The 13,339-nt window shown below is 43.1% G+C and overlaps 1 protein-coding gene across 38 annotated transcripts in view; it reads right to left on the bottom strand.

Annotated features, from left to right (window-relative positions):
* Positions 1-13,339, bottom strand: part of GPHN (gephyrin) — a 2,801,546-nt gene that overhangs the window by 18,824 nt on the left and 2,769,383 nt on the right. The gene's annotated exons all lie outside the window — the stretch shown is intronic.

Below are 13,339 nucleotides of genomic sequence, written 5' to 3'. Positions count from 1 at the left end.
GAGCGCTTTACAGAGGTATACAACAATACAGATACGTAACCAAGTGATTTTCAGGGGTAACAGCAGAACAGATTTACAGTGGAGGGAGATACACAGAGGAGGTGTACAGCTGTACCGGGTGGCGGGGAGGAGAGGGGCAGGCGACATCTAGCAAGTCAGGTGGCCGGAGGGGAGATGTGATGGCAGAGAGATTCCCCAAAGAGGTGGGTCTTGAGTTCTTTGGAAGCCAAGCAGACCAATCTCACATCCAGTTCATACAATTCTTCTGGAAACTCAAATACGTCGTCCTCAGAGGGATTAATGCCCAAGAAAGAAAGGGTCATCCGTTCACTGAAAATGTACCCATGCTTCATATGATACTCTCACCTGGGAGCATGAGAAAAGGTGAAGCTCTATTAATCTACTTAAGTAAGAGTAGCACTGTAAAGGTGCTCTGTGCTGAGGCAACTACAGCGGTAGGATGGTGTCACATGGCAGTGATGGTGAGTGGTAACCTCCACATCCAAGGCCTGGATCAAGCATGTGGTGACGGGACAAAAGAGGGACATCTTGTGGCCTTAGAAGGCACAGCGTGTCCATGCTCCAACAACATCACCAAAGGCGTTGGACCGTTAGGAGAGATGTCCAACATACGAAGTTACTCACCATAGTGACTACTGTACTCCTAGTCCAATCTCTCATTTCTTCCATACTTAGGGCCGTTCCTGATGAGGAGGGACGGAACCGGAGCCATAGCAAGCTCAAGGTTGCTTCCTGTTTAAGAACTGACACCGGAAGCGGGCAACGTGCGTGTAGCGCGACCATGCCCTATTCCCTGCCTCCTTCCCTCCCTCCCCTCAGTCCCCGAACCACCCGGAGGACCTATGTAATTAGTTCTAGGGGGATGAGGGTTGGCATATGGAGGAAAGGGGACATTTGACTAGGAGTATAGAAGTTACTACAGTCACCAACTTCTCCTTATTCCTATGTTCCATCCCTGTTCCTCCATACTTCTGGGAGAGTATACAAGTACTACTTTAACCCAGAGATGATACAATTTACTCTGTTGCAAAGGTATTCCTTAGGACTCCTTGTCTAAATTGGATCTCGGCCCTGGTGCTGGATTCCAGCATGTAATGTTTACAGAAAGCTGAAATGGAGGCCAATGTTGCTACTTTGCATGTGGCCTACCAGGGTGCATGACGCTGGAAGGCTACTGGCATGCTCTTAGCTATCTTCAAGTGGGCATGGAGGCTTTGAGGAGGGCTCCTGCCATATAGTTGGTAAGTGTAAGAACTGCATGAGACTAGCCATCTTGCTATAGTCGCTTTAGCTGCTTGTTTGCCTAGCTGCTCCCCACCAAAGGGTATAAACTGTCTGTCGGAGGACCTATGAGGCTTAGTCCTCTGGAGATAAAACCGAAAAGCTCTTTGAACATTGAAGCGATGGCGTATTTGATCAGCTTCTGCCTGCAGTTCTGGAAAAAATACAGGCACAGAAATGTTCTGTTTTATGTGGAAGTCTGAGACCTCCTTTGTCAGAAAAGAAGGGTGGGTCTGTTTGACTACTTTGTCTCTGTAAAAGGACAGGTAGGACTCCTCGATGGATATGTTGTCTGCTTCACGAACGCACTCAGCTTTCGACCGCACATTGACAGGAGGTAGCATCGTATGTACTTGGTATGTCTCATACAGCATATTTTCCTGGTTAACACAGTTACAACCTCACCATACTTACAGACCATACCAATTCTTTTGTGTCCATTAGACAACGGCAAGCCGCCATTTACAGCCAGCCCAGGGTGGTTGGAAGCCAGTATTCTGTAAATTACATATGTTACACCGCAAGAATTTTCCTATTTCACGCAAGGTCGTATATCCTCCAGGTAACTTTTGCATACACATTCTACTTCATTCATGCATACTGCAATTTGTTTATTTCATCGATTTTATTTTATTTTATTAATTGGCTTTTTTTCAGCATTTCTTTCTCCATTTACTTCTGACAACAACTGAAAGGTCTACAAAGGGAATGTTGTTTTGTTTTCACTTTCTTTTTTAAAAATTGGTATATTGATTTATGTTTATTTCATGTATTTAAGTATTAGACTGGCCCTGAAGAAGGAGATAATCTCCGAAATGCATTGGCAAACTAAGTCTATATATTTTAAGGATGTACTGACCGCTTCCTCACTAAGAAGTCATTAGTGACCACTTTTTGAACATTTACTTCGTGCATATAAATTTGTTACAAAACGAAAAGGAGCATACTTATTTGTGATGATTTATGTAACCCAGATATTACATTTTTGAATTCATAACTAAAAATTGAGAACATAAGACTTTGAAGTCAAACATCCCCGTTGGGATTGAATGAATAGCGACTGTGTGGCTTGGTGGTCTACTCTGGCAGTCATGTAAGCCTCTAAAACCACCTGAATTCTTCGAGCAAAATGACGGCCTTTGAAGGCCCTGGCTTCACAGGGGGTTTAGTTAGGACGGCTAAAGAGTTTTCAATTTGGTCAAGGTTTTTCTTCTTTGGTCTGTATTAAGGCTGTACAGTTCCAACCCCATCAAACAGCAGATCCATGATGCGCTCCTATGCGTCGGGTTGTAATTTAGTGGCTTTGAGCAGTGCTTGCTTCTTGAAAAGACACACCTACGGCCATACCCCTAGCAGCTGTGAACCCGCTTGAAATTCAGGAGGAAAGAGGGAGTTTTGGTCACCCAGATCCTTGTAGAACTTAAGATTGGTAGCCACCATGACCGCTTATGCATTGGCCTGAAGCTCAGGGCAACATTTTGGTCATCACCCTTCCATGCATTATTCAGGAGACAATCCTCATGTCCCAGAAGATTCTGAAAAGAGGTAGAAGATTATGCATCGCTTTTCCTGAAGAGGGTAGCAACCGCTACTATAGTGGAACGAGCTGGAGGGTGGCTAATCACGTACAACTTTTCTCCCTTTTTGGGACCGGTTGCACAGAAGCTGATTTTAGCAGATTTTTATGGCGTCACCTACCACATCAGGTTGAAGGTGTATACCCGACCTTTATTTCACTCTCCAAGAGAGGACTGAGGAAGAATCTTTTTGGTCCAACTGTGAGCTTTATTGCACCGGAATTCCCAAGTACTCCAGAAGCCCTAACACCCTATAATGGAATGTTTTAATGGACTTGGGCACTTCCTCAGTCTTTTCTGAAAGACCATCTTGGTCGTCCATTGTGTCATGATCCAGGGGAGCAGAAGGTAGCAGTGGCAGAGGTGCAGGGGGACTCTTTTGGTAGTGGGAGAGGGCTCATTTGGTTGAGAACCTGTGTTCCCCACTGGAGGAGGTGGTGGTGTCTCCGCTGTCAGTGTCTGAGGTACAGTGGGTTGATTTTGTGGTTCCACTGGTTGAGGAGTGGGGACAAGCACTTCCTTCATGAGCCCCAAGTGCATCAGGTCTTAGAATCTCTCAAAAGTACCTTGGGGATTCAAGAATGGATGTCCCTGGTGAGGCACTGTGGACCAAATTGTTGGTAGGGGCAGAAAGAGGAGGGACTGAACATCCGCTCACACACTCGGCAACCATTCGACCCATGGGGAAAAAGGCAGGGGACCAAAGGTAGCTCTGAGATATCCGAGTGTCCTGGTGTGTTCTGTAACCTAGCTGGAGGTGCTTCCCCTGGTGACTGGCCAGAATCTGACTTGGAGACAGTGACAGCTGTGGTACCATGCGCCATGACCTGCTGGGGGTGAGGTGTGGCCGAAGTCACTGTACAGGCTACATTGGTACCCAAGGTAAACCAAGGAGCACAGCCTACCGCTATCGCTGGGCTGCAAGAGCCCTCAGGTGTCTGCCCCGTAAGTGGAGTGGGTCGGCCTCAGACCTGGGACCCATGTGAGGCTTAACAGCCTCAGGGACAAGGTCCCCAGTACCAGCCAGGTCAGGAACCGAAGTGCCCGCTGGTCAAATCCCGGTATTAGATCCTTGCGGCCCCTCCGCATGAAAGCTGATGCAAGTCTCCTCAGAGAACTTTGGGCAAGCCCAGGTACAGCAGTGGCTAACTGCAACATACTTTGAAGGAGCCCACCTGACTCAACTAACCCCGGGAAAGGTGATGCCTATTTGGGGTGCCGAAGTAAAAAGAGATTTACTTATTGTGAGGGTTCAGAAATGAGACGGTCACAAAGCTGGAGTTTTCTCAAAGTTTGCCATATTTATTAAAAGTTTTATTAAAAGCAAATAGGGATGAGAAAAAAGCTCATCTGTCCCCCAACCTTATTAGAATGTTCCTACCTACCAAACTAAAACTAAAGAAAGATTACCTTGTGCCCAAATGTATCTGACCCTCACACTAACATATATAACCAAAGCGTATAAGGTAAATGTATCTTGTTTCATTTCAACAAAACCGTGCCAAAGTTCAAACTTATAATTCTCACAAAGTACTCCTTGTGACCATGGTTTGGTTCCCTTGCCCTGGATCAATTAAGGAAGACTTTTGAACAAGTTCTGACTCAACAAAGTTTTTTTCAATTCTATGAAAAATGTATTTTTTTTATTTACTTGTTTATAATCGTTTAGATTTTTACAAGGAAGTTTTCATTCGAGAAGAAAAGAAAAGAAAAAAAGATAGAAAATAAAAGACGATTAACAGTCTTCACGTCAATCGAATTTTCAAGTAGAAATTATGTTGGAAGCACTGCTGAGTTTGATCTTTTCCATTGCAATGTTCAAAAGCTTTGCTATGGACCATCTGGTCTTGTCGCCTGTGATGAGACGGTTCCACCATATTGCTTCATTACCGACGAAAAAATTTACGAGCAGGGGGCTGAAGAAGGCTTTCCGATCTTGATGCAGAACAGGGCAAATCATCAGCAGATGTATAATAGATTTTGTGCTTTCCGGGTTTTTGCAAAGTCTACATGCTTTTTCCTTAGATCCTGTTCTGATGGCTAGGACTTCCTTGGTAGGTAGTAAATTGAGACGTGCTTTCAGTAGGGTTCTCATTAGGGGTTTGCTTGGGTATTTTTTACAGTACGTCATGGGTTCTTTCAATTTGTTTAATGTCATAGGAAGATGAGCTTGTAGTTTGTTTGAGGCTGTTTTCTCGTTTGTGGTTATCCAGTCTAGACATTCCATTTTTGTTATAATCCTTAATCGGTTATTCGTTAGTTCTTCCTCTGTGCAAACAATCTCCCATAATTTGTGTTTTTGGGCCTTTACCCAGTCGTTCAGGAAGCAGTTGTTTCCTTTAGCAATTTCTTGTGCTATCATACGATAGATTTGAAGACTCAGGGTGTTGGATTTTTCTGTATAGCTGTATGGTACTGCGGTCCACCACTGCTTTCAGAGAGAGAAGTCCAAGTTCACGTCCTATCGCAGCTGGTGATGTTGAATTTGGGAGTCCTAGTACCAATCTCCAGATGAAACCTTCACATTTTTGCCACAACAGAGGAGGGATTGTCGGTGTAGCATCCATCCGATAAGTCAATGACGGAATGATCTTAGCCTTGTAGAAATTAATGGCAGGTTGGAGTGAAAATTTGCCTTATTTTCTATCGACTGCTCGTAATTGGGCGGCTAGGTTCTTAGCCTTTGTCCACAATACTTGTTGCATATTCAAGGCTTTCTTAGTGGTGTCAATTTGGACTCCGAGGTACTTGAATGTTCGGACGACTTCGATTTTCGTCTCGTGTAGGCACCACTGTAGGGGCTCTTTCTTTTTGGTCCCTGGTTTTTGGAAGATCAGTATTTTGGTTTTTGATTTGTTAATCTCGAGGTTATTTTCTTTAGTATACTGCGTCAAGTTGTCAAGCTGTCATTGGAGACAGATCTGAGTGAGGTCAAGTAGTATCAGGTCATCAGCGTATAAGAGTCTTGGGACCGTCTCATTTCCTATTTTTGGTGCGAATGACCTGATCTTGTTTTGACTGTCTTTGAAGTCGCCGAGGAAGGATATGAAAAGGGCCGGTGCCAGTGGGAAACCTTGCTTCACTCCGCGGTCTGAAAGTATTGGATCGGAAATTAGGCCTTCATGGTTTGGTTTAGGCAGACAGTAATGTTGGTGTTCGAATGAAGGGCGATTATGGGGTCCAAAGTTTCTTCTGGGCAATTCCAGGTCTTTAATTTGGACCATAGCTTTTGTCTGTCGACTCTGTCGAATGCTTGGGACAAGTCGACAAACGCTTGAGAAAGACTTGCGGTGCGCCTGACAGGACTCTTTCCTTAAGTATATTCAAGAGCATTATGTTAGCACTTGTACTAGCGTTTTTCTGGAATCCTGTTTGCAGGGGATCAGCGCTCGACGAGGTGTGAGCCCATTTACGGAAGTGGGTCAAAAGTATTGTAGCAAAACTTTCCCGATAACATTGAGAAGGGCTATTGGCGGATAGTTCAGGGGATCTTCTCTGGAGCCCTTTGGGACAATCGTGGACTCGGGCTTTAGCCCACGAGTCAGGGATTGTTTTCTTTTCTCTACAGTCCTTGAAGATTGAACTGATTAGAATTGACCAGTCATCCGGGTGTTGTTTCAGGTCACAGTTGGCAAGGTCGTCAGGGCCCGGGGCTCTCGACGTCTTCAGTTTTAGGATGATTTTTTTTTATCTCGTCAATGTCTGACAGGTCTACCCAATCTGAATCATTTGGTCGCTTGGTTTCATGAAGGTTTTCTTTTGGAGGTTCAAACAGTTTTGAAAAGTGGGTGGTCCACTTTTCTTCCGGTACTGGGTTGATCATATGATGATTTGAGTGGTTATTAGGTTTGTTGATGAGGGACCAAAACTCACGAGATTTTTTGTTGGTTAGTGCCGTCATCATCGCCTCTGCATCAGACTTGTATAGGGCAGATCTGGTGTTTCTAAGCCACTGCTTGTATTTTCTTGTTTCAAAATTGAGAGTTTCCCAAAGTGTGGTTAGGTTCATGGTAGCTGCCTCTCTTTTTAACTTTCTCAGGAGTCTACGTTTGGTAACCAGAGTCCTGTTATACTCGTGGTTGTAGTGATGGATGAAGTTATTATGACTCTTCTTAGGCTTTTCGAACGCAAGAAGCAGGGGAATGTAGCTGGACCTGAAAGCGGCCTCTTGGAGTGTGGTATCAGACGTTAGGCTATTGTATTGTTCAGTGATCTTGCGAACATCTGCGGAGGTCATGCGGGGACGAGTTTGTTGCCAATTGGTCTCTATAGACGCTTTGCAGGTTTGCAAATGACGAGCATTACTACTGCAGATAAGATTCAGCAAGTTGTGGTCGCTGTCCTTTGATCTAATTACTTCAAAGGACATTATGTCGAGGTACACAGATTTTGATGCGAAAATATAGTCGAGTGTGGCTGATGACCTGTCGAGCTCCTACGTTGGAATTAGGGTATGTGCATTGCTGACAATTGCTGTATTGCAAAGGTTCCTATACTTCATAAGGGTTGTCCATGCAAGTCCCCTGATTGTTGTTGATGTGTTGGTAGGCTGCTTCGTCTTAGTGGTGTTTGGCATGGTACAATTCGCATTGAGGTCCTCGCAGATGAGGATATTGGGAGATTGGTATTTGATAGCAATCTCATCAGTAGTGTTGGCCACTGTGTCACAGAAATTCTCTGTTGATGTTTTTTGGGGATTCCAGTACACGTTAATGATAGCTAAGAAGTCAGACGGAGAGATATTGTCAGCTTGAGTTGAAGTGTTCCACGTGGTCCTTATAGCTACGGGCTGTTACCTTTATGATGGATATGCCGGAACCTGTGCGGGTGGCTATCAGTAGACCAGATGAAGGGCGTCCCAGCGGTCCTTTAGAGGCCGGTGATATTTCAATGGAGTAGCCACCGAGAGCCGGTTTCTCCAGCAACTATGTTTCCTGGAGGCAAAGTACATCGTAGTCTGCCAGGTCGTGACCATCAGGCTTAGTAAGGTGGACGTGACCTCTGGTGTTCCAAGACGCTATACTCAGAGTTGCTTTTGAGTAGTGTTCATAGTTTGGTAGTGGTGGCTGTGGCAGTAGAGCAACACCCCTTGGTGGTTGCTATCTTGTGAAGCCTGGTGTTAGGGCATTGCGCATCCATGTCCATTTGTCTTTCTTAGGTGATTTGTCAGAGCACGCTACGGTCAGCTCGGAGGTTTTTGTTGTGATTCGTTCGTTTTGCGGGGAGCCTCGATGGTCTTGGTGTTGATTACGAGATGAAGTTGGGTAAGGCTGCTGTCTTTCGCGGTCATAATTTATTCTAGCATAATGTATTTTACATTCAATAAGTCCTTCAACATGGCAAAGCACATGTCTCATTTACAACACAATTGTTCAAAACCAAAGTAACTGTTTCTTCCACAACCACAATTATTCTTCCGATTAAATATTTCTGTCAGGACAGCCCGACCAATGTATTTTGTTTCTACAACAGTTTGTCAGGACAATAAAGTGAATAGTTTCTTTCCACAACACTTTTCCTCAACCACACCCCTTCATAGCAACTGTTTCTTTCCTGGTTCACTCGCCTGCCAGGAAAATAAATTCCTGCACCTATAAATTGTCTCTTCTGTTAGTGGCAACATTTGTTCCAAGGTTCTCCACACCAATAACCCATGTAAGAAGAGTTGCACAATGTTCTCCTGTCTTTATAGTCTCTTGACTCCTGGCAATGTGGGTTACAGATTCCACCAAACTGGTATCTCATGAAAGGAGAACTGCGCTTTGTGTTGCCTGTGTTGCCATTTTATTCTACTTTTTCGATATTCAACATTGTCTTTTATTGTTAATAGTTCTGCTCAAAGCGCCCCAGGCTTACCTCTCTCTCTTTAGGCAAACTCCCTGGCTTCCTTCGGCCTCTCCATGTCAAGCCCTCTGCAGTACGGCAATATCGATGACGGCTCTCCTGTGCCTGCCGCTGTCTGCACTGCACTTCTCTGGAGCACTACAGGCTCCGTCAGGTCTCTGCGACATTCAGCACACCCGAGCGCCTCACATTGGGTCAGGAGCACGTCTCCCGAACAGCTGGCCTTCTTTCCCTGCTGCCGTCCATGACTCTGCCTCCTGCTGCGTGTAAGTTGCAAGACCGCACACCTTCTCTTCCTGCGTCGGCTTCTTCTGGCGGTCTCACTTCTGCTTCAGTTGCAACTGCTTAGGCCACTCTGCTGACTGCTTCTATCTCTGCTACTCGCTCGTCACCTGTGGATGTTACCCACATTTAAATGTCCGCTTAGGTGATTTGAAGTGAAACACCTAGACTGCACAGTCATCTTAGTAGCACATTGATCATCATCAACTCTTTGTTCCTCTTCTTTGTCCAAGTACCAGGCATTATGGACCTTGAAGTCATAGTGGGTTTAGGTTATCCATGGTTATCTGATCGATTGTTAACTGAAGGTAACCAGAGCTAGGAGCTGTTGTGTGGATAGCAGTTACACCGCTTGGCTCTACTTTACAATATGCCATCAATGTTTCAGACAGGGTTGGAGAATCAGGAGTCAAAGGAGTTACGACTTCCTTCTGATATGAGTCTCCTCCCACGTGATCCTCTGTCATTATACTGCCCCCTGGGTCAGGATCAGGTAGCAGCTGTCTTCCCCATGCCACATAGGAGGAGGACCACACTGGGGTTTTAGTGATGATTTCATTGGATTCATCACATAACCCTCTTGGATCTGACACAGTTTCCAAGGTGATCCGGCACCAATGGCCGAAAGATCTCTTCCATCATGTCAGAAGATTCTTGAGGGACTTGTACCAAAGTGCGTCACAGAGCACCCAGGTGTACCGTGGGCCCAAACACTAAGCAAAGAGTGAGAATCCACCACCAGGTATGACCTGCAACACCTGGTGCACAGAGAGAACATTGCTTTAACTGGCATAAACTGGATGAAGCATGAGGAGAAGGCCAAGGAAAAAGATAAATTGAAGTTTCTTTTATTTATTTGTCATTTGTAAAGCGCACATAACCGTGAGGCATCTGGGTGCTGTTTTTTTTTTTTTTTTAAGAAAGTGCAGCATAAGAAAACAAACCTACACGCGTAACGATTCTGAATAATACATACGGTTAACATTTCACGTCTTAGTGGTTATTTCAGGAGGATTGTGAGAGTTACTGTTGGGAAGCAGTGAGAAAAAGAAAAGAGGGCTGCGCCTGGTATCTGACCCGTCCGACACCCAGAAAGGGACTTAGAAGGCTCCTGGGAGGTGCGGAATAGGGTGTGGCTGTGCTATAAATTCTTAAAGGGGAAGCACATTTGGGCTTGCTATGGTTTCAGTCTTGTCCCCACTCCGCTGGAACTCCCATTAATATGGAGGAAAGGGGACGGAGAAGTATTTAAGTCCTCTCTGTACTTCAGAGAAGGGCTACTAGTGGTGAATGGAAACTTCACAAGTGTAGCAGGTAATTCTGAAGAGTCGGAAGACAACCCTCTGGAGTGGGATTGACGTTGTTGCTTCTTTGAGGAAAACGAGGTGTGATGACTGGAAGAAGTCACTATGAGCAGGATCTCCTGCTCCACTTTCTGTTGTCTTTTTTCTCAGTGTCTTCATAGGGTGATTATCTTCCAGTTCCCTTGTTTTTTTGGTAGACCAGGATTTCATTTCTGTGATTCAAAATTAAATTGCATATGAAATGTTGGCCTTTACCGTGGAGATATGCTTCGTTTTTTTTTTATTTACAAACATTCATGAGTCAATATGAATTGCACATCCACAGAAGTCACCATTAGAGCAACATGAAGAAACATTAAGTTAAGATTTTATATAATATGGGGCGGGACAATATCTAAGCATCTGCTTTGGATGGAATATTTACGTAACTACTAAATCAAATGAACACTAACAATATCTAGTAAAAACAATGTCTGAATCTACAAACATTTATTAAAGATGAAGATCTTTAAGGCCAAACGCACAAAGAGAATGTCAGACAATTCCATTCTTCATTCAAACAGTTATAATAAAATAAGTATGATTAACAATAGCCCATGTGGGGAGTATTTGCATATTATGCAAAAATGAAGTCTTAATGACATTTATGAAAAAGAAGCAAAAATCTAAATTGCAAATTGTCTAAATCGAGGGTATGCAAAAGAAAACCGGATGAATGTCTATGAAGAAGTACAGAGTTTCTGGAAAAGTACTTCTGCAAAACACAAAGCGAAAAAGAAAAACTAGTTCGAAGAAATCAAGTTCAGCTTGCTGCTCAATATAACATGAGAAGCACATGTCCCACAAGACTCTAGCCAAATATTCACATTAAGAGAAAAAGGATAACAATTTGGATCAATCTCCCTAAAAGCAAGCCATGAAAGGCTGCATGATCACAAATATGAGTAGGCCAAGTTATAAGCCAACTATGAGAAAGAAACTGGAATAATTGGTAATGAATAAACAAATAGGTTTCTATTACTGTGGTAAATGTATGGCCTCTAAACACAAACCGAAGAAAATACATGAATTTATATCCTTTCCAGGTTTAAATTATGGTATTATTTGAATCTGTAAATCGATAAACCTGGAAGTACAAAAATAATATTGAAAGACAGAAATGTGGAGCACAACAGAGCTATAAAAAGGACAAGAGAGCAATTTCTCTGGGCTACATATGGGCCACACGAGCACAACCATATCAATATTGATGCAGCTGGCATTGGACAGCAGCATCCCAGGGAATACTATCTGGAACTGATACTATCTGGAACTGCCACTTCACTAAAAGCAATGACTCTAGGTCTGACTAAGGACTCACATGTTTGTGCATGTTAAAGGATTTTACTTGTTGATATTCTTTTACATTCTTGGCCTGTAACCTTTCAAACATTGTGATATTTTTAAGGCAAATATTAGCATTAAATATAACTTGCATACACACTTCTGGGGTAAGAGCAGGGGCGCTCAATCCCTTTTAGGTTAAATATTGGGTAAACAGACACAGAACCATATATTTTCAACACATGACTTTGAAGTAAATAGGTGATGAGCGAATGTAATACCAAGCTATCTTTTTCTACATTTAGCACTAGTTCACCACATTGGAAAGGGTAATAATGAAGCCACATTGTACCATTCTAATTTACAACAAGAAAGGGTCAGATAACTAAGGGTAGTACTTCTATATCTAGTGTCCTTGCCACCATTTTGACAGCCGTAAAGTAATGGAGAATTGATTTAAGGACCCCAGGTATGTTACGCTCTAGCCTGAATATCTTGAGAAATGAAGAAATCAGTTAACTATTTTAATAAAAGGTTGTTATACACAGAAACTATGCTCTCATTTGCAGTTAATGAAGTGTTATATAGAACACATAGACCGTAAAGGATTTAAAAAGGTATATGATACAAACCTGAACGTACAATGATGCATGCGAGATGAGGTGCTTAGTAATTATACGTAGTTTATGTAATTGTTAAGCAAAAATAATTGTGGTAAAGGTTTACATGATGTTTTGTTAGAAGCATTAAGAAAGCCAAATTGATTTATGAAACGCTTGTTGGCTACTGCAACTAGTATATTCTTTGGCATGCTCTAAACATACAGTCGGTTATTCATATAAGTAAGCACCTGCACATAATGAGAAAATCCAACTTGCAGGCCATACTGTTCATTTGAAAAGCCTCACTACATAGCCCTAAATCTGGTTGCAAATGATTTTTGTTTCTTTTACACCCACATGATTTTTAAATTAACCAAACCAAGGAGAGGTCGAGCTTGGTTTCACCCAACACTGGATCTCACTTACCTGATCTTCTATAGAGGTAACCAGAATCTGAAAAGCCTGCTTTTTGATATGGTTTCTTTACTTTTATATTTAAGTACATTCAATGCGAATTACGCCTTACCTTTATGCACAAACTCTGAAACACACGAAGGATGAATATCTGAAACAAGCATGCACAACTGGTACATGAGAGCAGCACAAAGCAAGTATCTATCCCCTAAGCATGCTGTGAAGGCAAGGATGGTAACACTAGATGGTAAAATATAGTATCTGCAACATATTTTACATAAGCTAATATGACAACTCAGAAACTGCCCCCTATTTTGTCTCCACTGAAAGAATAGGGGGCTGAATCCACCATGCCGGGATTTGATACAAAGATTTTTTACATTATACAGGTGTCACAGGCGGATGGATGCCCAAGACATCAGAGCTATCCCTCCGGCTTGGTCATATAATGTAAGGAGTTGAAATGAAGAACTAATTGAGACAATAGGGGTAGACATAAAATAGCAACAGTCTCAGTGTGCCATGTTTGCCACGTAATCCAATGGGAGTTTGCTGCATTGTAACCCCATAACCACTCAAACAGAAAGCAGTATGTTATAGAAATACAACAGGGTGACGTAATATCAGTGACGCCAGGGGGCAACCCAAATTTTACTTTTTAAAAAATAAAAAAGAAGTGTGGGCTGCACGG

Source organism: Ambystoma mexicanum, chromosome 14, assembly GCF_040938575.1.
Source record: "Ambystoma mexicanum isolate Mex_15411 chromosome 14, UKY_AmexF1_1, whole genome shotgun sequence".
Lineage (NCBI taxonomy): Eukaryota > Metazoa > Chordata > Amphibia > Caudata > Ambystomatidae > Ambystoma > Ambystoma mexicanum.
Note: the sequence above shows the minus strand (reverse complement) of the source record. Positions and strands in the feature narration are given on the sequence as shown.